The sequence below is a fragment of the Spea bombifrons genome, chromosome 2 (genome assembly GCF_027358695.1).
Source record: "Spea bombifrons isolate aSpeBom1 chromosome 2, aSpeBom1.2.pri, whole genome shotgun sequence".
NCBI lineage: Eukaryota > Metazoa > Chordata > Amphibia > Anura > Pelobatidae > Spea > Spea bombifrons.
The window spans coordinates 16444634-16468814 of NC_071088.1; positions in this window are offsets into that span (position 1 = coordinate 16444634).

Here is a 24181-nt window from a genome sequence, read left to right on the forward strand (position 1 = left end):
CATACATTACCATCAACAGGGCCGGCCCTATAATGGGGCAGACTGGGGCAATTGCCCCAGGTGGCACTTTAGAAGGGGCGGCACTTTGCCGCCCCAAGCGCTTTTTTTTTGTTTTTTTTTTGAAGCGGAGGAGAGAGAGAGGGGCGCCGAGTGGTTTTCGCTTACCCGCTCGGCGCCCCTCTCTCTCTCTCCTCTGCGGCGAGTCTCCCTGTTCGGTCCCGGTGCCGGCTTGTAATGCAGAGCGCCGGAAGTGACGTCAATTTCTGGCGCTCAGCATTACAAGCCGGCACCGTGGCAGAGCAGGGAGACTCGCCGCAGGACTGTTTAAAGGTAAGTACCGGGGGGGATCGTAGATTATGGCGTCGGCGAAGTTTAAAATGACGCCCCCCCCCCCGGCGTTGCCGGGGGGGGCGGCGTTTTAAACTTCCCCCCAGGCGGCGTTAAGTCTTCGGCCGGCCTTGACCATCAAATAAAGTTTGGTAGTGTGGGCAGAGCTTTCTTACAATTGCAGATGAATAGCTGGGCTTGTACCTACATCAATGAAATGCTCTGTATATTGGAGTCAAAATTGGTTTAGCTTAAAATGCCCCCAAGCTTCAAAACAATTGGAAGCCGAATTTATTTTTTCCTAGATCGAGTTAGGGGATCTTAACTAGATCCCCACTATGCATTTGGTGTGAAAGCGATGGCATCTTGCTGCAGGATCAATGAGAGAAAATTGCTTGTTTCACCTCCTCCCACAATTGACAGGGTTCTAAAATCACAGATTTTTGTTGAGTTCCCCATATATTAATTTCTATGGTATATGTATATGTGGTTTCTAAATCAGTATTGATATTTTAATAAACAATACAAATGATGAGAGTATATTTGCATGCACAGTCACAGTTGTTTCCGTTTCTGTTGCATAGTGAATTATAATACACTAAACAGTAAAACAGAGAATACATTATTGTGATTTTGGAAAATCAGATTGGCAGATACATGTCTTATATTTCATCCATTTCTTGGATAATAAAACTGACTGTAAAACAAGGGTTGTCATAAAGTTTTTCAAATGAGCAACACAGTAAAACTATATTTTCATTGTCATATTTAAACCTTCTGAAATATTTTTCCCCTCTCTGAATATGACTCAGTGTGGACCAATATATGTATATTTTGGATCATTATAACAGCTTGGTCAATAAAGATGCTTTTATCTTACACCATCATTAGAAAGAAGCTTAAAAATTTAATGAGGTTTTTACCTAGCTGATTGTAAAGGTAGCAAAGCCTTTGGCAATCATGCACATAGAGATTTACTCTCTACGTGTTCTGATATGGAAACTTATTCTTCTTTTCTAAAATAAATATAGATGATTGTCTGCTGATATAATCAACAAACTGTCACATACCTGGCTGCCGGTGCCTCCGGGTCCTCGGACCGGCAGCTGCCGCGGAGAGGAGGGAGACAGCCTCCGCCGCCGCGAGGAAGGGGAAGACCCCGCAACGCCACTCGGCAGCCGTCCACTGCTGGAGCCAGGTCCGGACCTGCCGCATGCACGCGGTCCTCTGCATGCCACCTAGTGGCGCCAGCCGGTACTACCGCTCCTTTTAGGCTTCCTGACCTCGGCTTACCCTGCAACGATCCTGACTTCCGGCTTCCTGACCTTGGCTTGCTCATCGGCTATTCTGTACTGGACTCTTGTGATCTGTCTATTGGACTTGCACACGCTGTTCTACCTGATTACAGGTCCTATCATACACTGTGCGTGACACAAACCCACCATAAGCTCTTACTTGTAACTCTTTAACATAAAAACTATACTTCAATTGTATACTTTTGAAACAGAAAGAGATTCCTTAAAGGGACTTTTTAATGTCTATGAGACCCTCATTATAGCAGAATGTGTATTAAAGTACCCTGTGTGCCCTTTAGCATGCCTTCTTCCAAAAATCCTTCTCCTTTGTGGTCAGACTATACTTGCCACTGATTGGCTACTTGAAGCATTAATTACTATTTATTGCAATTAGCGCATGGTGTGCGGGTTAGAAAATTCAGTTGCTATTAACAATGTCAATTGAAATATACGTTTATGTGAACGTTCACCTAAGATATTTAACTTGCTTTTGCAGTTTTTCAGTAAACTGTGAAAAACCAAGCAGTTTTCACATACAGTGCATTATCACTTGCTTCCCTTACTACCGAGAGGGGGGTAAATAACTAGAAGAGAATTCCAGCATAATTGGTGAAGGTTAATATAGTGAGGAGATTTAAACATTCATGGGAGAGGCATAAAGCGATCCTGAATCTAAGACACGACCAAGGACAGATCTTGTGTTTATAGAAGTTGTTGTTAAAACATATTGTTTATTGTGAATTCAAAATATGTCCATTAAGAGAAATGCAAATGAAATATTAATGAGAATCCTGAATCAGCAACGTAATGTATTTCTCTGCATCTCTGTTGGCGTACACTGAAGCAAGCACAAAAGGCGAAAAGAATACTTGCAAAACCTAAAAATAATTAGAAAGCAAAATGGCCTATGAATATTAAAAAAAAACAGCTAGAATCTGTGAATCTGTTAACTAGAGAGCACATTTATTTTTTCAACTGCTGTTATCAAATGTATGGATTTCCCTTTAAAGAAAATATTACCTTATTCCTTATTATTACGTAATACATGGATTATATCCAGTTGGTTTTATTAACCAGGTAAGACATAGCAATACCTGGGAACTTCTGGGCTCCGGCTACCCGGAGCCTTCCCTTTGCGGGATGCGGCCAGGACTGCACACTGACGATGGTGGGCGGTCCCACTGACATCGGTGGGCGGTCCCACTGACGTCGGGGGCATCCCCGCTGACATCAAGGGAGTTTCCACTGACGTCAAGTGAGTTCCCACTGATGTTGGGGGCGTTCCTGTCGACGACAGCAGGAAACACCCCCATTTAAAGGAGAAATGGGCGGGGAGCGGGGCGTGTCAAGACCCCGCTCCTGTGACCCTGAGGATTCGGGTGTTGACCCGGAGAAGCAGTGCTCACCCGGCAATCTCAGAGTCAAACCTGGAGAGTTCCCAGGTATGGACATAGCATGTTTAATGCATAGTTAAATTTGTGAGATTTTATCATCCATTTTGCATGGCCAACTTCTTTCTTCTTGCAAGGAAAACTCTGTTACCCTAGGTAGATAATACTTCCCAACATAGGGGTGCTCTTTTTTCCAGATAAATAAATCAACTTTTATATGAAAACACAATCACACAGAACAGCAGCAGAACAACAGAGATCCAAATAAACCAAACCCTAAAAACCTTCAGACTCCCAAACAAATAGACATCAAACCGTCAGGGCCATCTTTTGGAAATCAGAGGATATGTCAGTCTAACAAACACAGAACACTCTAACTGCAAAAGAATAGGATAGAACAAAGAAGATGACTGCATTGCTAACAGACTGGTGCCTTTCCTTTTGTAGAAGGATGGTAATTATCAGCACTTGTATGAGGATGATAGTAAAATAGAACAATTAGTTAAATGATTAATCACAAAGAGTTCTAGTAACATTTTCCTAAATTTTTTTTTTACAAAAAGTGTCTGTTTATGGTGCTTTGGTCAGATGCCAGTGAAAATAATAAAATAATGTACAAATAGTGTGAGTTATGTTATTTATTGATCCCTATACTTCTCTTGTGTAAGTGTGTACATGAATAAGTGTCAGTATGTGTGAGTACATGTGAATGTGTGTATGTTTAAGATTGTAGAAGTAACCCGCGAAGCTGGAGTTAAGTATTATACACAGTTATTTTCTTCTTACAAAATAAAATGTAACATTCTACTTGCATACTATACACAGGTGTGTATTATACACCAAATGTTACAGTACAACTACCTGCAATATACATTAATACACTACACATAGCATGATATTAAGTATATTTTAGGTTAGTTCCCACAGCACCTTATTTGGCATTTTTTCCAAAATGCACCAAAAACTTTTCTTTTAAGCATGTTTATGCATACCAAGTGTCCCGATGTACAGAAATAAAGTGAGTATTAAACTCTTACTTCTCTGTCTCTCACATTTTTACAAAAGTGTTTATTGGCCATGTTTTTATAAAAGCCTCTATTTATTGTACATTAGTTTCAATTGTCTATATAGACAGCATCGTCTGTGAAGAGCACAAAGCCAACATGGCTTGCTGTTAACTATCATCCCGAAAGCTATTTTTCAGCACCACTTTACAGTACAAAGAAAGTTCTAATGATTTTGCAAAAAATACATTACTATCCTTGTATTTTACGCACATATACTAAAATATTTTTTTAAAAAATTAAGGTAATGTTGATTCAGACCATTTAAAACTGTACGCCTGGCTAGTTATGGCTTCTGTGCATTCTGATAACTGTTTAACAATTTGTTTTCTGAGCACTTGCGACACAAAGGTTTAAATTATAAAGCTGCTGAAGGATGTAACTTTCCCAGTAAATGTCAGAGCAGTAAAACATTACTACTGGCTCCAGGGCTAAAGTGAGTCATTGGAGTGGTTGATGTTATTGTCTGCTTTCAGAGACTTTTAGCACAGCCTACATACATGGTCTTCACCAATCTGTGCTCCTTGGAACCTCTGAAGTCAATGAGTAAGCTGATTGCATCTTAATTTGTCTTACATGCAAAGGGCTATCTACAGACAGAACGGTGACGATCAGTACCAAGCAGGGTAGGTTTTCACAGGGTCACTCCAAGTTATTAACCTGCCTCCTTTCTACGACAACCTGACAGGGGGTGCTTGTTTAAAGAAACAGTTTACTGTCCCTGACAGCCTTACTAAAGAAGAATGCATATCAAAGAACGGCCACATGATGTCTAAATAAATACATCAGTACCTTTGTCAGCCATTCAGCTAAACCACTTTTTATTATTCCTATAATATGCCAGAAGTATGAGACCTAAGTAGTCTGAAAATATTTTATTCAGTCAATAAAGGTATCATCTTTACTAAATTATAAACTCATTTACTCTGCGTTAAAGACTGGAATTCAGAAATGGGAATTAAAAATCAAAATTAATAATTTTAAAAATAAGTTTCCATTGCAAACTTGTAAGCTTTTATTTTTAAACAAATACGAACCTCCACTTTGGCTTTATTTTTGTTGAGTAAATCATGACACGGTGTAATACGTCATGTGTTGCTGTTGCTGAGGTTATATTTACCTAATTTTTGGACCTGCTAAGTAACAAACTTTATCATAGTATTATGTCCTGATATGTAAAACCTTAGAATTCAAAGAGAGTGTTCTTTCTTTTTCACATCATTGTAAGTACAAAATTAACACGACTGATCAGCTCAGGTTAAATACATTGTTTTGGATATAAACAGTGTTACAGATACATCCTTTTAGTGACCAAAAATCAATTATGTGCAACCAGTTCTACCTATTTGATTCCATTAATTATTTGTACTGTATGTGCAGCTTTCAAACAATACTAATTAATCTAAATGAATTGCTGTTACCATTTATAATTTAACCGTACAGGGAGCTAAACCTTATTATTTTAATTAATATTTGCAAGTAGAAGTGAGAAAAAAAATATTTTTCAGACGCTACACCAATTGCTTCTAGGTTAAACAGATAATAAGCTCTATAACAGATGATTTATAACTCAGTCCTTTGTAAAGTTATACATCTAGTAGCTCAGGAAGGTTTACCAACCTTCACCTAGGCTCAAAAACAAATGTTCAGTTTGATCTATGTTGGGATATAGATGTTGGATATTAATCACACATTTCCTTGCTGAATAGAACACGATGAGATCTCCTCAACCAATGTATGTAAGTTTGCATTATTATAAATAAAACTCTGTATCATTTGCAGGACATACAATCTATTCTAACTACAACTATTTCCCTCAATCTCTAGCCAAATATACACATATAACTGGATGTGTGGGTCAGTGTGGGTCTAAAGCTTAGCCTAGCTTATGAAGAATTGAGGGATGGAGACCGGAATCATGAAGCTCAAGCACCTTCTCTTATACAGGGGCTTGTGAGAACGTGTGCTTACATTGCTGGAAACACTAGAAAATACTTCTTGTATATGCAGAAACAGTTAATTAGTGCATCTTGACCTAAGTGTAAACTTAAGCTCCAGTGTAACGCCTAACTATTATTTAATGATACAAAACACATCTTACGGGCTAGAACAAAATGGACCATGTTTTTACAGAGCATATGTAGGGCAAAGCTCTAAATCAACATTGAGGCAACATTTCTGGCGACTCCTCCACAATAGCCATTGTTTAATATGGAGTGATATCAGAGACAGAATGCATTCATTCTTCTTACAAACTAACACTCTTTTCAAAACCAAGATCTACTTTTCATCTCACACAACAGTGACTCTCGATGTTCACATTCTCATGGGTTCAGTTAATTACCTACGTATCTTTAGAATTTAGTAAATACACATTCAAAGATTACTTTAGAAATTATTGACACACTGTTTTATTTCAATTACATCATTCAACGTGGGCAGACTAGATAGGCCTAATGGTCCTTATCTGCAGAGGTTAGCAAGGCGTCCGTACAGGGACATTGGTGTCCACCACAATTTATGGCGTCCGCCACAATTATAGCTTTCTCCAGAGCTAGTTGGGGAGGTCATGGATCTGCCTCAAAGTGGCCCACAAATGGGAGTGTGAGGTATGTTCCTACAGACCTCTGTTTCACTGCTCCCTTGCGATGCATGCAGTGTCATATCCCGGTGCTCAATACTGATTCACTCTGACTTTTACTGAATTCAGCAGCTGTCAAAATGTCCTGCATGAGCCATGTACATGACAATATCTGCTTATCTGCCATGAAATTCTATGTTTCTATGCTTTTTTTGCCTCTTTCCTAATGATTCCTAAACAGTTAGTCAAGGTTATATTATGGGTATCCTAAGCTCACAATGCTCAAAAAAAAAAAATGTACCTTCTCAAAAAAAAATATGGAATTATTTTTAAATACCAGCTGAGTTTAGGAAAAAAGTGGTATATCTACTGAGTCGCAAAACCTTCTCGCTACTTGCCCTTTTTAACATATGTTCAGCTGGCGGGTGGTGCTGATGATGCTTATGCTGATGTTGTGACAATAATCAAACAAATAGATTTTCTCTCACTATTCCTGCAGTGATAAACACTTGTATTTACACAAAATCAGTAGAGATGATGTAGTTAAGATTCCCCCTATTGATACAAACACTTCTCATTGTGTAAAATATTTAGGATGGCAGAAGGTGGAAAAGGCTTAATGTTAGTGCCATTTACAAAAAAAATGTCCAAATACTTCTGACCCAATTTGACTTATTTTATCTTCTCATGCCCTACCCAGTTTGTATAATTGACGGACTGTGTAATATTATGTATTTGTGTATTTTTATAGGCAAGCATATGGATATGGGTGACTTTGAGTGTCTGCTCACTGTGTTCTTTGCTTATATTTTTTACCTTTTATTGTCAGCAATAGGTCAGCCAGGGTTTAAAATATTACATTTAATTGTGTGAATAATATTGATCCTAGTAATAGATCACAGTCATTATGGTATATCTGGGAAGCATAAGAAGGATTGTCATTGTTTTTACAGTTTAAGTAGTTTAATCTTGTTCCATGCAAGGTTTTTTTTACCATATAATCCTGTTATGTAACTTGACCTATAAGGTAAATTAAATGATTGTTTATATTGATTACTTATATATCCTGACCTAAAGCAGATGTCATCTATAAATTGAATATAAACACTTCACAATGCACACACATCTTCTTCATATCATGAGTCACACAATTTAATTGACAAAAAGGTCAGGACAATGAAATCAAATATTAGAACCAAAGAATCATATATTTTGAAAACTCTTTTAATGGCTATAAAATATTTAATTGAGGACAGGGCAAGCCCTATTGTTTCTAGGTTGGGAACCTTGCAGCAAAGGCCTTATGGCACCATAAACAGCCACCTATTGTGCCTGAATGGTAGGTCGTGTATAGTTTGAAGGTGCTCTGAACAAGTTCTGGACGAGCCAGTCTGAAAGTTTGGCATTTTGTTGGTTTGAGGCGCCTGTCAATTACCACTCCAGATTCAGATTGTTTATATTATTAGAAACAAAAAAACATTTTATCATCAATTTCCTTTCTTCTGTAATGCCCGCCAGTTTTGGCTGCTCAATGGGAGCACCAAGTGTTCATGCACATGGAGTGGGCTCTCCCCGGCCCACTGGAAGGACGCAGCTTTGGAGCTGGTTGAAGGTCAGTACCTTGTGTGTGCATATTGGTGAGCAGGAGATGTATTCCTGCAAAACAAAGGTGGCTTTGTGGGTTGTATAGGGAAGAAACTGATGAATCCCTATATACCTGTGGACGGAAGAAAGCCATTAATTACAAATAATTACAGGACCTATGAGTGCTGAAATGTGCCTTAAGCACTGAGTCAATGAACAATTTCTGTCTTCTTGCTCAATCCTATGTTTATATTTCTTTCACACTATCATTTTGCACTAAGATAGATTACCAGGGCTGTATCTACAACAAAGCCCAAAATATCTGATACTGAGCAGTTGCTAATACACTCACCAGGTTTTCTTCTAAAAAAAAGTTATAATTTTGTAAATGTTCTGTAATTCCAGTTTTGGAATGCATTCTAGTGTTTTGCTTGGATGCGTTTTATAGGTGTATTTGTGTGTTTAATAATGAGACATCTCAACATTTATTTATGAGAACACCAACTTGCCTTGATATTAATAAAATGCTTACATTGCTAGTTCTATTTAATGACTGCCGCAGTTGTAAATGAGGCCTTGAAAATTATAAAAGTGGACCTGTCATCTGACACATGAGTAGTTTCCTGGTATTTTTATTACGAACGTGTTTTGTTGCTGTTAAGGTAATTTAGATCTCAACCTCCTTTTTAGAATACTTAGGGACATTTAGGGCATACAATTAACCATTTTCTTTCTGTTTTTTGCATCCGATTAGATGTAGGCAAACAATATAAAATATAGAAAATGAGCTGCAAATCAGAAAATTAATGCACATGTGAAATTAGTACAATTGTGTAAAAAAGAAACACTCTTTGAATTTGGTGGTTTTACATATCAGGACATAATAACAATCATCTGTTCCTTAGCAGGTCTAAAAATTAGGTAAGTACAACCTCAGATGAACAAAAACACAGGACATATTACACTGTGTCTTGATTTATGCAACAAAAGTAATGCCAAAATGGAGAAGCCATGTGTGAAAACTAAGTACACCCTTGCTTCCATAGAAATGAAGATGCTAAGTAGCAGACAGGTGCTCCTAATCAAATGCCCTTGATTAATTGGTCACCAGCAAGCATGGCCACCTCCATAAAAGCCAAAGTTTTAGCAGTTTGCTGGTCTGGAGCTTTCGGGTATATGTCAACACAATGCCAAGGAGGAAAGACATCAGCAAGGATCTTAGAGAGCCATTTGTTGCTGCTCATCAATCTGGGAAGAGTAATAAGGCAATTTCCAAACAATCCAAGTCCATCACTCAACCCTGAGAAAGATTATTCAAAAGTGGGAAACATTGAAGACAGTTGCCAATCTTCTCAGAAAAGGGCATACTTAGAGAAATTGCAAAAAAAACCATGAGTTACATCTCAGACCTTGCAGGCCTCAGTTACCATGTTAAATGTTAAAGTTCATGACAATACAATTAGAAAAAGACAGGATAATTATGGTTAGTTTGGAAGGGCCAGGAGAAAGCCTCTTCAATCTAAAAAGTACATGGCAGCACGCCTTGGGGTTGCAAAGTTGCATCTGAACAAATTACAAGATTTCTGGAACAATGTCATTCGGACAAACACCTCACACCAACTTTCAAGAATGAACAAACTCAAAGAGGGTGTACTCTCTTTCACACAACTGTATGTGGAATTCCACATGAAACCAATAAAGCTTCCGGTACTGGCCCAAAAAGCCCATATGAAGTAGTATGATTACTTTGTGTGCTTAAAATGAAGATTAATATCCATCTCTATGCTGAAACACTAATCTACTCTTTCTCTCCTCACCTCTCTTTTATCTTACCTCATAAACTAAATGGATGGCGTCCTACAACATGAAGCTCCACATCTCATACTAGTAATTTCCAATCTCCTGTATACCTAATTCCTGATATTTCCATTGCTGTTGAGAATTCCACATCTACCCAACAGCCAAAGTTTGCTGCCTTAGTGCTACACTTTACTGCACTCTCCTCCTCATCCCACACATCCAGTCACTAACCAAATCCTGCTGCTTTCACCTGTGAATTATCTCTCAAGTCTGTCCTTTCCTCACACAAGACACTACTGAAATACTTATTTTGTTCAATAGCCCATCCAGATTATTATTTTTTTAACTCCCAACAAATTGCTCTTTCTGCCTTCAACCTTTCATCACCTCAATCCATTCTTAATACCTCTTACACTCTAAAGCCAACGGCCGCCCAATGACATAAGTGCTGCCGAGGCTGGATATGTTGGCTGCACACTACGATTTTATGCTTACTTAGCTTGGCAGCCGCTAGATTGTATATTTTAATTTCACAACGGCAAAGATCTCTTCTCTTGTAATACCCAAGAATGTTTGCTATGCATTACAGAGCTACACTACACCACACAACATTAACTATTTTTGACTCCAACTTCCAAGACGTTGAGCACCAACATTGGTACTTGATTATTATTGAAACAGTAGCTAGTAACTGTATATTGGAGTTTGGAGGTTTCCTATGAATGGGTAAGTAACAATTGCCTACCACCAGGAAACCCCTCTCCTAAGCCAACAATGCTAAGCAATGGGGAGGAGGTAAGGAGGTATTGGGAGAGGGGAAAGATGGGGAGCCCCCCCCCTGGAACAAACCCATGCTCTGATTTACTTCTCTTCCTTCTCTCAAGTCTTAAATAATATGTTCATGTTTTAGACACCCAATTTCTTTATATGCTTATGTATAGTTCATATACTCATATAATGTGTAGCCAAATTCAGAACATATTGTCCTTTAGTTAAACAGCCTGTAGCATTTTAACTAATCTTTATACATTTCTCGTTTCTCAGTAGTTTCATTTTCCTGATGTATTTAAATGTCAGTGTGTATTTGCTATTTAAAATTATTTATATATAATATATATATATATATATATCTTGCATATTCATCATTTTTATTTAGTTTCAATGAAAAGGAACTCCTTAAAAATGTTCTCATGTTATAAGCAGAAACATTGTATTAGCTTTAACATTGAGCTGTAGAACATTTGTTTTGTTTCAAATTCTTTAAAATTATTACATTTGTACCAAAGTTACATACCAAGTAGCTAAAAACACATGGTCATATAATTTGCACAGTAAAGTAATATTAATTAGTTACCTAGTTATATAGATTAATTCCGGGACACAAATCTCCCCTGCAGAACTGCTATAAAGTAGAAACAAAGAATCTCATAATATTAATCTACTTTATTAATAAAAGTGGAAACATCTTGAAAATAGAAGACAAAAGATTACAAAAGAAAACCTAATGAAATTGTAAAAAATATACCGATTTACAGAACATGTGAGATATTTAATGTCATAGTTTCTGATATAAGTCATGATAGAGCTCTTAAAATATATTTCTACAACCACCGTCTGAAATATAACATATAATTTAAATCAAGAATAATCCACCAACCAATTAGTGTCATTTACCAACCAGAGGAGGATTAACTAGAATCCTGGCTAAAAATCAGGACATAGAGCTGCTTATCCTGGACGAAAGGACCCCTATAAAATAGAGAATTCAAAATAAACAGATAAATCAATAACTCATTGGACAGCACTTAATTATAAAATAAATACAAATAAACATACACAAAAAAATTTACACAAAACTATAAAAAAATTGATAACACAGTATAAATTCTGCAATGGAGGGTATAAAAATCCCAATGAAAATAAAAAAAAGTAAATACATATATGAAAAAACACCTTACCACAAAGGGAAAAATACTTTTTGTGCTAAGGTGTTTTCTTCCTCTATTTATCAATGTATTTGTATTTTCATTAGAATCTGTATATCCTTCATTGCAGAATTTTTACTGTGTTATATTTTTTTTAGTTGTGTGTAAGTTTGTTTTTTTGTGTGTATGTTGTTTTTATTATTAAGCATTATTTTATACGTGAAAAAAAACAAAAAACAACGTCCCCACCAGGGAGGGATACATATTGATTTCAGATTGGTAAAATTGAATCAGTAATCAAAAGGTAACCCAAATAGTACAAGTGTAGAGAAAAGTCAATTGGAATACTCGGTCTATTAAGTGGGCACCCTCTCTTTATAGCCCAAGTACCGGTCCTTCTTGTTAGATTCTCATCTCCATTTAGATGGATTTCGGCGTTAAATATTAGGGCTGCACTCGCTGCTTACCGTGTTTCACTCTCTTACGTAGGTTAACTTTATTCATTTTTTTTTTGTGATTTTTTATTTATCTACCTATTAAACGTTTTATGTTTTAAGGTTCGATTAATTAATTTTAATTAATTCCATATTTTATAGTTTCTGATATGTTATACAGACCCTAACATTAATAGCAGTATTTTAATAAAACTATGATCATCCTCCCTATCTGAATTAAAAGTGTAATTAATTGCACAGTAAACCACGGGTCGTATAGATATTATTTCACTTTACAAAAAGCCAAGAATTACAGTGCTTGTGCTTCTTTATTTTACTAATTATGCCTTTTAAACTTCGGACTTCTGTAATTTAAAGATATTTTTCAATTGGATTTTATTTATATTTAAAAAAATAACCCTTGAACATATGAAATGGAAAGGCTTTAACGTTAAAAGTTGAACACAGTAGAATCCTCAGATCACCCCAAATGGTCCATGATCACCACTTCCCTCAAAGCTGGACATCTAGGTGGCATTGTGTATGCATAAGAACTATACATTTTTCATTACAATAATTGTATAACCTATATAAAGGGCCGATACCATCATAAATAATATATTATTGATTTATCAATTTAATTTGGCTTTATTATGTATTCAGTTTATTTGCTAAAATACTTTATTTTATGCGCATGACCTGCTATTTTAGGACATTTATAGGCATAAACCTTCTCCCTTTCTCCCAACATAACAGCACAGCACTTCCACCTCACTTTGGGCCCAATTCAGTGACCTTTCTAAGCCTTAATTGGTGTTAACGGTTGTTGAAAATGCATGGTTTGCGATTCTAGACTGACTGCCAAAAAGCTACCTTGCAATCAATACAAAACAACTTAAAATAAGTGATTCAATGGCGTTTACAGAGTATTAGCGCAGCATAAATATATTGTTACTGTACATATACGTCCCAGACCATTAACATTTTTTTCTAGAATCCATAGGACATGTCTAAAGAACTTTTATATGCCGCAAAAAGCTGAAAAAAACTCTCTGCATACGAGCAGCCAGGAAAAAAAAATACCACTTACAATGTAATCCTCCCTATGCCCATACAATCTGTAACGTAAAATAAGCCACTTTGCTATTCCTACAGGGTCAGGGCAGGCAGCACAATATCACAGGTTTAGAGAGTAAACCAAAAGTCAATAAACCAGGAATCAAGACGGGTGCAGGATCGCAGGAATCAGAAGATCTGCTTTACTACTGAATGCTGAGCTTCAGAATAGTCTGGCTCTGAGCTGCAAACATTCTGGGGATTTATATCCCCAGCTGCATGGGACTGCCCCTGTTGCTGGGGAAACGAGGGTGGGGCTTCCCTATGCATTATTGAAGATCCTGGAGCTGTGGGAGTGTCTCCCCAGCCTCCAGTTAATGAATGCTTTAGGGGGCATGCTCATACCACACCCCCCAGGGACCCAGGTGTGCTTGCCATATCGTACACTGTTATTGCGGATTGTGCCCTGTTGGTACGAGTAGGTGCCCTATCTGGCCCTATGTGAGGGCAATGGCAAGGGGGTGATCTATGGCACCTGGGCGGATCCTGGCCCTGGCAAGGCAGATGGACACCCGAGGACCGAACTGTAGGGGTGAAGGTAAGGACCGGTCCTGGATACTGGAACGGATGCAGTCCCAGGCCCCATGACAACCCAGAACCACATGCCCCAGAGAACCAGAATATGACAGCACTTCCTAGTACTTAGCACAGAAGAGTATAATTTATGATTTTTCAGGGAACGATTAATTGTCATTTGACAAATTCAGGCACCTATAGGTTGTTGGCATTAAAACTGAATATAAATTTGTACAAGAATAGTGTTGTTTTTTAATTAAACCTCAAGAGTAAAAAATTTTAATGACAATTCTAGTAAGAATTTTACATTTAAGTATTTTAATAATGCATATGATGTAAGTTTCTATTTGACTACCTAGAACTGGCAAGTATTTTTTTTTTTTTATACTGTATATAATTACTTACATACTGCGCTATCCATAAAGTGAATTAAAATATCTTGCATTGTCTGTTCCACATACTTTTTCAATTTTATTACAAAAAAGTGTTTAAATGTTAGTACAGTGAGGGCAGAGAATGCTGAATATATTGTTGTAAGCATTACTTGGCTGTCATTGTGCACAACAGTGTTTTCCACATTGTCAAAATGATATCGGTGATTGAGTCTGGTACATGCCCGGTCACAGAAAGGAGAGAGATCGATAAGCAAGACTATGCTTAGGAACAAACTATTCTGTAAATACAAAAGACAAAACATTGTCAAGAAATGTAGAAAGTGCTTTATTTTATTATCATATAACAAATATGTTTATTCCAATAAAGTGGAAACTTTAATAATACATTTAACCCACAGAGCAAAAATATGATTATCCCTGTCTAAAAGGAGAGCCATGAAATGAAAAAAGCTATTGGCAATATGATGGAGCTCAAGGTGATATAAGATAACCTACTGCTAAAGAACTAAAATATATATTTTCTCTGTTTGGCTAGAAAAAGAATCCAACAGGAAATTCACAACTACGTTACTTAAAGGGAGAGTCATTCCAATTATTTTTAGAGAATTAGTGAAGTAAGCATTGTTTTTTATGATATCTGCAATCCAAAGTGTTTCACCCAGAATCACTATTTGGCTACACAACTCAAGGCTGCCTCTTGAAATCAACCAGGGAACACGTGGAGGAGAAATGAGAACATACGTCAATGCACACCCAATGAATTATCCTCTTGTGGTTGGGTTCGCAATGATAAACCTTACTGCATTCAAACATAGACTTGACTAATAATTTAATAACTTATTAACAATAATTATGAATTGTAGTTCTTTGGATGTTTGGTGCTCTTGAAGCGGTTTGAGTCTAGTATGTCTAGTACCCAGACATTATATGGTGTTAATTTTGTCATGGATTAAGATTTCTGTTCTGTCTTGGCTGAGAGTCATGGGTACGGGTCCATAGCAACCTATCCCTGTGTGCTGCTTCCTACATAATATATTAAACTCTTAGCTTTTGATTTATTTTTCAGACTCTCGTAAGCGTTTTTTTGATAACAATATGGACACTTAATGCTTCATACGGGTGTATGTAACTTGCTGCAATTCACATTTCCCAGCGTCCACTCATTTTCCCGCTGAGTATTCATTGAGTTGCCATAAACTGAAAATTAAGTTTCAATGAGACTCTGGGGCTCTCCTCAGAGATCCTCTAGGCTGGCTCTTCAAAAACTTTAATCATTGCTTGAGATAATAATCTGTAGAAATTCCAGGTTTATGGCTATTAAACAGCGATACGTTATAAGTAAACTACAAGCACAAGATGTATTTCCTTTTTTTACTAAAGGCATGAAAAGTTTAGAGCAAGTTAAAAGGCAATGTGGCTTTACAGTGGCATCACAGTCATGGGGTTCTTGACAATGAGAAAGACATTGTGGTCACGACCTTAAAATGCAGTGAATAAAGGACTATTTCCATGTATCCCATACCAATCGTTTAGTCAGGCAAAATATTAGGACTTTTGAGCTATCGGCAGCTTTTGTGGTCTACATGTGGTCTATAGATCACTGCTCATTCAGACGTGTGTCCTCTTTCATTTGTCTCTTTGTAAAACTGCTCAAACTGCAATATGCTGATACTGCGCCCCACCTTAGTGCTAACACATTAAATCTAATTATAGCAATTAAACAGCCAATAATTAATAGACTTGTGCACGGCAAGCAAAATTGATTGGGACGCAATCTGTGTTTTCTTTTTGCTGCGTTTCTTTCTGGAAATTCGGGGGGGGGTTAAAGGGGAAGGTCTGGATTCACCTTCACTTTCTCAGAGTACAGGACACTGAATTTCCCCCCAAAATAAAAAAAAATATTGAAGTAATTGATTTCTTAGCGTAAATAAGGAAGAGTCACAGCAGCCACAGAGGCAGGGCACTGGGGAGACGCGTGCTGCCATCAGGTACAAGACTGAATTTCCTCCGATATTAGAAAAAAACAAGAACTGATCATCATATAGAAAGGAAGGAAATAGAGGAGAAGCTCTAGTAAGGCATGTGGCATGGGCAGACCCTTGTTGCAGGACTTAATTTCCCTAATATAGAAGAAAATTAAAAGAACCGATACCCCAGATTAATAAAGGAGACATAGAAGCAGCCACTTGGTGTAGGAATTAATTTTTGGAAAGGTTAACAGAACCCCACAGAGTAAGTGGACAGAGGAATAGCAGCAATAGGGCATTGGGTCTGGGCAGGCACTGGCAGACAAACACATCGAGCCACTTGGTATAGGATTGAATTTCCTCAGTATTTGAAAAATAAAAAAAAATGATCCCCCAGAGTAAGAAAGGAGACCAAGGAGAGCACTGGGCCAGGGCAGGCACTGGCAAATAAATGATGCAGGACTGATTTTCCCCAATATTGGAAAAATCTAAGAACCGATCCCCCAGAGCATGGAAAGAGATAGAGCAGCAGCATCAGAACATCATTTACTTAGAATACTGAGTGCTGAACGCCATATGCTCCACCAGGTATGGGGAGAGTTGCTTTCTTTGGGGGTTCAGTATGTTGCCTGCCACACTGGTGGGTGGGCATGAAAGCAGCAGTTGGGCCAGGCTAGATTACAGCTTTTTGCTCCCAATAATTGAGAGAGCCATTATTAGCAGGTAGTAGCGGCAGTTTTTGACCATTTCAGAGGTGCTTGTCTGACTTATTGAGGGCCTCCATCCAAATAGCTGCTGCTCTAGTGGATCTAATTGCTTGGGCGCAAGGGATTGGGAATTGGACATGTGGGTGGCGCTACTGTGACTGCTGCTGGTTTTCCATTTCCAACTCCCTTGCATCTATACTAGTACCGTTGAAGTGCGGTAGTTGAGCCTCAATCTCAACACTGTGACACTGATTGTCTCACACTCCAAATCTCATCAGTCTGTAACTGCTAAGGACACTTATATATCTAATGCTTGTTCCTTCACTTTGTACATGCTGATTGGCCACAGTGAAAAAAGTAAGCCTACAGGTTGTTGGACACATCAATCACAGCCTTAACAATTTTTGTCTGCCTCTACTGTACCTATCAGTTCTTAATGAAATTTCAGAGATGTTGCCATTTTTTTTTATGTTTCCTCGTTATTGGAGATTCCTAATAATGCACAAATTTGGCAAATTTTTATTAAAAATAAAGTTAGTACAAATCTGAATTCACAAATCTTATAATAAACATAACAAACTTTGACTTTGAGTAAAAAAAGTTATATCCTTCCTTAACAGGTATATGCATGAATGTACAGTATATAGGCAACTGCCTAGTGCCAAGAACCAAAAGGGGTTGCTGGACCTAAGGGTTTAAAGGCTTGGTGAGTTGACCCACGACCCAATTTGGATTTGCTGCAGGATAAAGTGAACTTTCTACTGTTAATATTTTAAAATTTTAACAAGGGTGAGCACTGTTTTTAACATGGCTTATCCATGCATCAGATTTCATGCTTAATCAGCAAAATAATAACGTTACTGTATGTCAGAAATTATTTTATTGAAAAGTGAAGAGGCTAAATTTAGACATATCTGCAGGTTATTCATCCTCAATCCGATTTCAAGTGAGCATTTTCATTAATAAGCACATGGATTTAGGGATTTTCTCCTTGATTGCTTATGGAGAGATTTGCCCGATGCTTAAGAATGATGAAGACATTGTCACCTGCCATTACTTTGCGGGCTGTGCATTATCAGACATTTATTAGATTTTTTAATACCAGTTTACTGTAACTGCAAGATAAAATATATTAGATGTCACCTACAATTACAGCATATGAACAGTGTTGCAATATTTTAGTGACCAAAAAAAATAAATCATAATTTCACTAATAGTTTAATAGTGTCTACATGGGAAACAACTTAGCATAATGGGCATGAGTATTGCCATGTAATACGAGTTCATGAATGTACCCAAATATTATGTGGTATGTATGTGACACTTATGGCAAAGATTTATGCCCTTAAGGATAAAACTGTTAGTAACATCCTATATGTGTGAAACATATCCAGTAACCAAAGATTTTAACAAGCTAATATTCTACAGCATATACTGAGTAGCACCGAAGTAGAAGTAGGTGTTTGCTGCATGATAATGTGCAGAGATGAGATGCTCACATATGTTGCTCTCACATTTTCTAATCAAGTAGTGCACAATTTCTTAAAATAATCATATAAATTAAACATTAGACATGTGCAAAAACGACTTGGATTCATTTTTCAGTTTGCCTTTGGCCCATTAGTTTTCAGGCAATTAATTTTGTTCCATACCTATTCGGTTCAGACAAAACATTAATTTGTGAATAAAATTCATTGCCTGATGCCCACACTCACTGTCACTCTCGCACTCTCACTCACTCTTTCACACTCTCATTTTCATTCGACCACTTCTGCTTCTACCGACCACTTCCACATCTTCTTCCTCTTCTGCCGTCTGTATTTCATCTTCTTTAACTTTTATCTTCTATCTTTCTCTGGGGATATAACTTGGCCTGAACTTCAGACAAAATGACCGCGTTTCCGCTGACGTCCTCTCCCTCGATCCTTCAAGCAGTGGAGAGGACGTCAGCAAAAGCACCGCAATTTTGGCGGAAATTCACCTTAGGGCAAAATGGCCACATTTTTGGTGACGTCTTCCCCCCAGATTGGAGGATGGGGGAGAGGTTGTCAATGGAAATGCCCCCATTTTGGCGGGAGTTCGTCCCAGGTTTTGTCCGCGGAGATGATGAAGAAGATGCGGAAGAGGTCGGCAAAGAAGGCAGGGAATATTTAGAGAGCGTGAGAGTGCGTGAACCAGAATGAGAGAGTGAGTGAGAGTGTGGGTGAAAGGGCCCACAAATTTCGAGATTTTTACTTTGCTTCTGTCTGCTTCAGGAGGGGTCTGACCTCTGTAAATTTGCAGTCCGTATAAATCTGAAAGCACAAGTCTACTAAACATTAAAAAGCTAGCATCTTCGCTAAAAAGCTTACTGAAGTTGTCTTTTAATAATGCATATTGCTTATCACAACTGAAGCTCTCAGTAAAAACTCCTGCTTTTTTTAATAACTCCCAGAGATGATCTTGTTAATGGACGTATGCCTCAATCTTTAGTACAGCAGTCCATGACATCCAATCTTGTATAATACTTAAGATTTCTCAGGTTGTAATCCACTCCATTGTGATATTCTGTCTGGATTACTGGAACTCCCTATTTACTGGTTTTCCCCTCTTTCACCTTCCACCGTTATAATCCATATTGAATACTGGTACCAGATTCATTTTCCTTCCCCACCGTTCTTCATCTGCTGCCCTACTGTGCCAGTTAATCCATTGGCTCCCTATACACTCCATAATTAAATTCAGATGCCTAACCCTATCCTATAGAGCCCTCAACAAGTGTGCAACCCTCTGTATCTCTGCTCGGATATCCAAATACAACCGCTCTTTTCGTTTCTCCAGTGACCTGCACCGTTATCACCTCCTCCAACTCTCATATTCAGAATTTCACATGCGCGGTACTGTTTCTGTTGGGATTTCATGAAAATTTAAATAAATTAGGAAATGTAACACCACTTGCACGCCACAAAAACACTCCGTTATTTCTATGGCTCCAGGTAATTCTCATTAAGAAGGCTATGAAACCGGTACTTCCGCAATTTTTAAGATATAGTCTGTAAGTCACATGTTTTCTGTGGCTTGGGGACTGATTCACTTAAAATTAATAGCATCTGTGTTTTAGATATTTAACTGAGTCGCAAATCAGGAGGTTTAAGTCATTCTTCTACCGAAGCAGAACATGGCTTGCTTCTCAAAGGATCTAACAAGTGAAAAATTATACCTTTCCTTCCAATGGCACTATTAATGGACACTAATGTATATAAAAATATATTTACGTGCATTTAATAATTTGCAAAATAAGTAATTGAGCAAAGGATCACAGACATAGGGTTTGTAGCTATTACTTGTGTTATTTAAGATCTTGGGGGTTCATACAGTGGGACAGCCATCTCGTATACACCAACATAATTGATTTTATCTTACCATTGACTTTTGAGTTTACATATTGAACGTCTATCTACAAGAATATCTGCAGCCACTGCCAACTTGTACTTTAACAAGCTGTCTTAGTTGAGATGACAAGTGGGCTTTCCTGGCCACCCTCCTCTAATTATATATAGAGATTTGATACAAATAAATAGTTTTCCCATATCATGGTGCTGATATTCACTCAGACTTTATAGCCTTAAAAAGTTGAAGTAAATGAAACGTCTGGACACTTCACCAGCACACAGTGTATCTGTTCATCTAGATTTAATTGTGGATTCTAGCAGATTTATGCAAACAAGAGTCGATTCACTTACACAGAACATCCACAAGCTGTTATCTGTCTTCCTCTCATTTCCTTCAGAACATATTTCATTTAGATAACTTCATTCATAGATGGATCCAGGTTTATGGACAATTTTGTTATGAGAGAGGAGGAAAAGTAAATGATGTTTTTGCAGGAGTGCTTTGCATATAGATGTATATGTGATAACTTGAGATGTTTATTTGCTTTTTTCCATCTTCTTCTGGTTAAAGGATATGTTTTATCCACATATCTAAAATGATATACAGAAAACTGCTACATCAATGTTCCGTGAGTCACATAAAATGGTTCTCCAACTTTTACTCTAAAACTAACTTCTTTACCGGTATCTCTTTAAAGTTTAAACTCATTTATCGAGTTTGCGAGATTTCATAAAAGAGGTAGGTTTTGGGACCTGTAACAATGAAGGAATTCCCATTCCAGTACCAGCAACACAGATTATTATTATTATTATCATCTTTTATTTATATAGCGCCAACAATCTAGGCAGCGCTTAATACAATACATATATTCAAGGGGTATGACAAGACGAGAATTGACAGACTAAGACAAACCGATACATTAGGTGGACAGATAAATCTTTTAATTAATTACTTTTTTTTGGGGGGGGGGTTTGAACAAATTATGGTGTATCGTATATTGCAGACTTTGTATCAAACCCAAAGCTGCACAGATTGGTAGTGATATCTTTACTAGGAGTACCTTTTAGTGCACCATAAAAGTTCATTATATATATATATATATATATATATATATATATATATATATATATATATATGTATATATGTGTTGGCATTGTGCAGAGCTAAAAGAAAAAAACTCTTACAGCTGTGAAAGATATAAATCAGATGTGTACAAACAATAGACCCATCAGAACAGCTAGAGATAAAAGTGACAGCTTCTGGAAAGGAAGCCATAGGTCAGCGGGAGATATGACACTACTGGGGATATGTTATCTAACCTGCTTATACCAGGTGGCTCTATTACTACTGAATAGTGCACTTTATCTAAATGTTATCTTTCCTTTACAGTGTTTGAGATGTTATTTTTGTATTGCTTTTCATAATGTTTCAAACAGGAAATACTACAGGGATATTTAGCTGTAACGTAAATCTAAACATTTAAACAAAAAATCGAATAGAACAAAAATAGTATAAATATATATATATATATATATATATATATATATATATATATATATATGCAATAAATCTTCTTTTGATGGCATAGAGTAACCCCACGGACAATAGCAACTCTCAGGCAGCCAACTGAGTAAGGTTAATTTGTTTTTATTATAATTCATTTAAGCAATGCTTCTTTAAGAGATGTTTAAGGCAATATTTTAAAAAAAAAAAACTAACGTTGGAAAAAACAATACAGGATATATTTTTGACCTTTTGTATAAAGGAAAGAAACTATGTTTTCATAATTGCCTTTTAGTAGAAGCTAGAACCAAAAATAAGTAATCCTTAAAGGATGAAATGTGTGTGTGGAAAATCCAATCTTGGATTGTTACAAGATGAAAGATCAGCCCCTCGGAGGTTGACACTTGTAATAAGAGTGTACAAGAATAACTCCTAAAAAATACATAGCTGTGTTCTGCTGCAAAGTGACTTTATTTAGTTAAAACAATGAGACCAGTAGAAAACAAAATGTATTATATTTGGCAACTAACACATGAGTGAAACTGGACACCTAGATGGTGTCACTAAGGGTTGATGATCTAGAATCTAGACTTAACAAAAAAAAGGTTTATTGTAAAGCAGTTAAGGAGACATTGTGGAGTGTTGATAAGGGTTTGTAGAAATGTAAGAATTACTGAAGTAGATTTAATTTATATGATTTATTCAAGTAGGTGAATTAAGGGGGTCATGTTCTCTTCCCATACTAGCAAACACCAATATAAGTAGTATATATATATAAGTAGTTACATTAATAGGTTAAAAAAAGGTATAATGCCAATCAAGTTCAACCCTACCTAGTACCATATTTTGTCTCAAAGGTACAAAGAAATCCTTAGACAATCTGACTTCCCGTGGATCAAATTAAACTTAAATCGATATAACCTTGAATTTCTATGTTCACCAGAAAGCATGAAAGGTTTTTCTTAAGTATTAGCTGAATCCAGCAAAACTTACCAACGCGCTTCTCCTGAAACATTTAAATATCAAAGTTTTAATACTCCATCACAGAGATTCTACTGTGGTTTCTAGCTTAAGGTGGCTAATAAACATCCTCATGAAAACCACTACTTGTTAGGAGGTAAAGATTTCAATTTAGTTACCTTTATTCGGTCATGAATATCATTTTTGATATAGTGACCAGAGGAGCACCAGTTGGGATATTTATGTATCATAAAACTAGACTGTGTAACTAAGAATCTGCCCATTTACCCTAAGGCTCAGGGTCAAACAATGAGACTTCCCAGGTTTTCAGGGAGACATTTGTAGTAGTAGTATTTTGATATAAGATAATATAAGATAAAATAGCCATTAGTAGTAAGATGTACTAAATCACAGGGTTCAACTCTTCAAGGCTTCTGAATGATTTTGATTGGCTTTTTTATGATTATTATTTTGTTGATGTTATTTGGTTAAATGAATTTGTATCCGATCGAGCTCTGTTATTTTAGCCTGGTCTAATAGGAAAACATACTGAAAGTCTATGAAGGAAGGGGCATTGTTAGCATTGCCGTAAAGATTCAGCACAACGCCTACAATGGCGACCTACTGGCTTACAGCTATTATAGCATTACCATTTGAAAACTGCAAATTGTGTAATAATCCTAGGACAGGGTAAGGTAACACATGTGTCCATCACTGGAAAAGCAAATCCCTAATTAGAGAAATGAGCAGCAGTTGAACTAGACTATCCTATGAATAATTATTAACTGTAATTGGCAGCATATAATTTAAATGATTGACCTAGGTGCATAATCACCCATAATCACCTAGAAAAATATGATTAAAATTGCAAAATTTATCAGATGTTTATACAAATGTGGATGGTCCCAAAATTCAAACTGTATCTATATAGTCCTGAGTAGTATGCACCATATTTTTTTGTAGCAACAATATAATTTCAGTACAAACAGAACTTTTTAATGTGTTCAATGCCAGCATGTCAGTTCGTCTTTTGAGTGCCTTTTGTGCGTTTCGTGCTTTGTGTTGGATATGACCTGATGACCGCAGTGCTAGTTAGTGCTTCACCTATTTTCTACATTTTCTTTTTACATACACGCTCTGGACCCCATTGTGTACATTATCGTGGGGTATGCCTGTATTGGATGCAGTCGTTACTAAGGTCAGGCATTTTACAAGTAAGCCAGAATATGGCCAGAATTGATTGC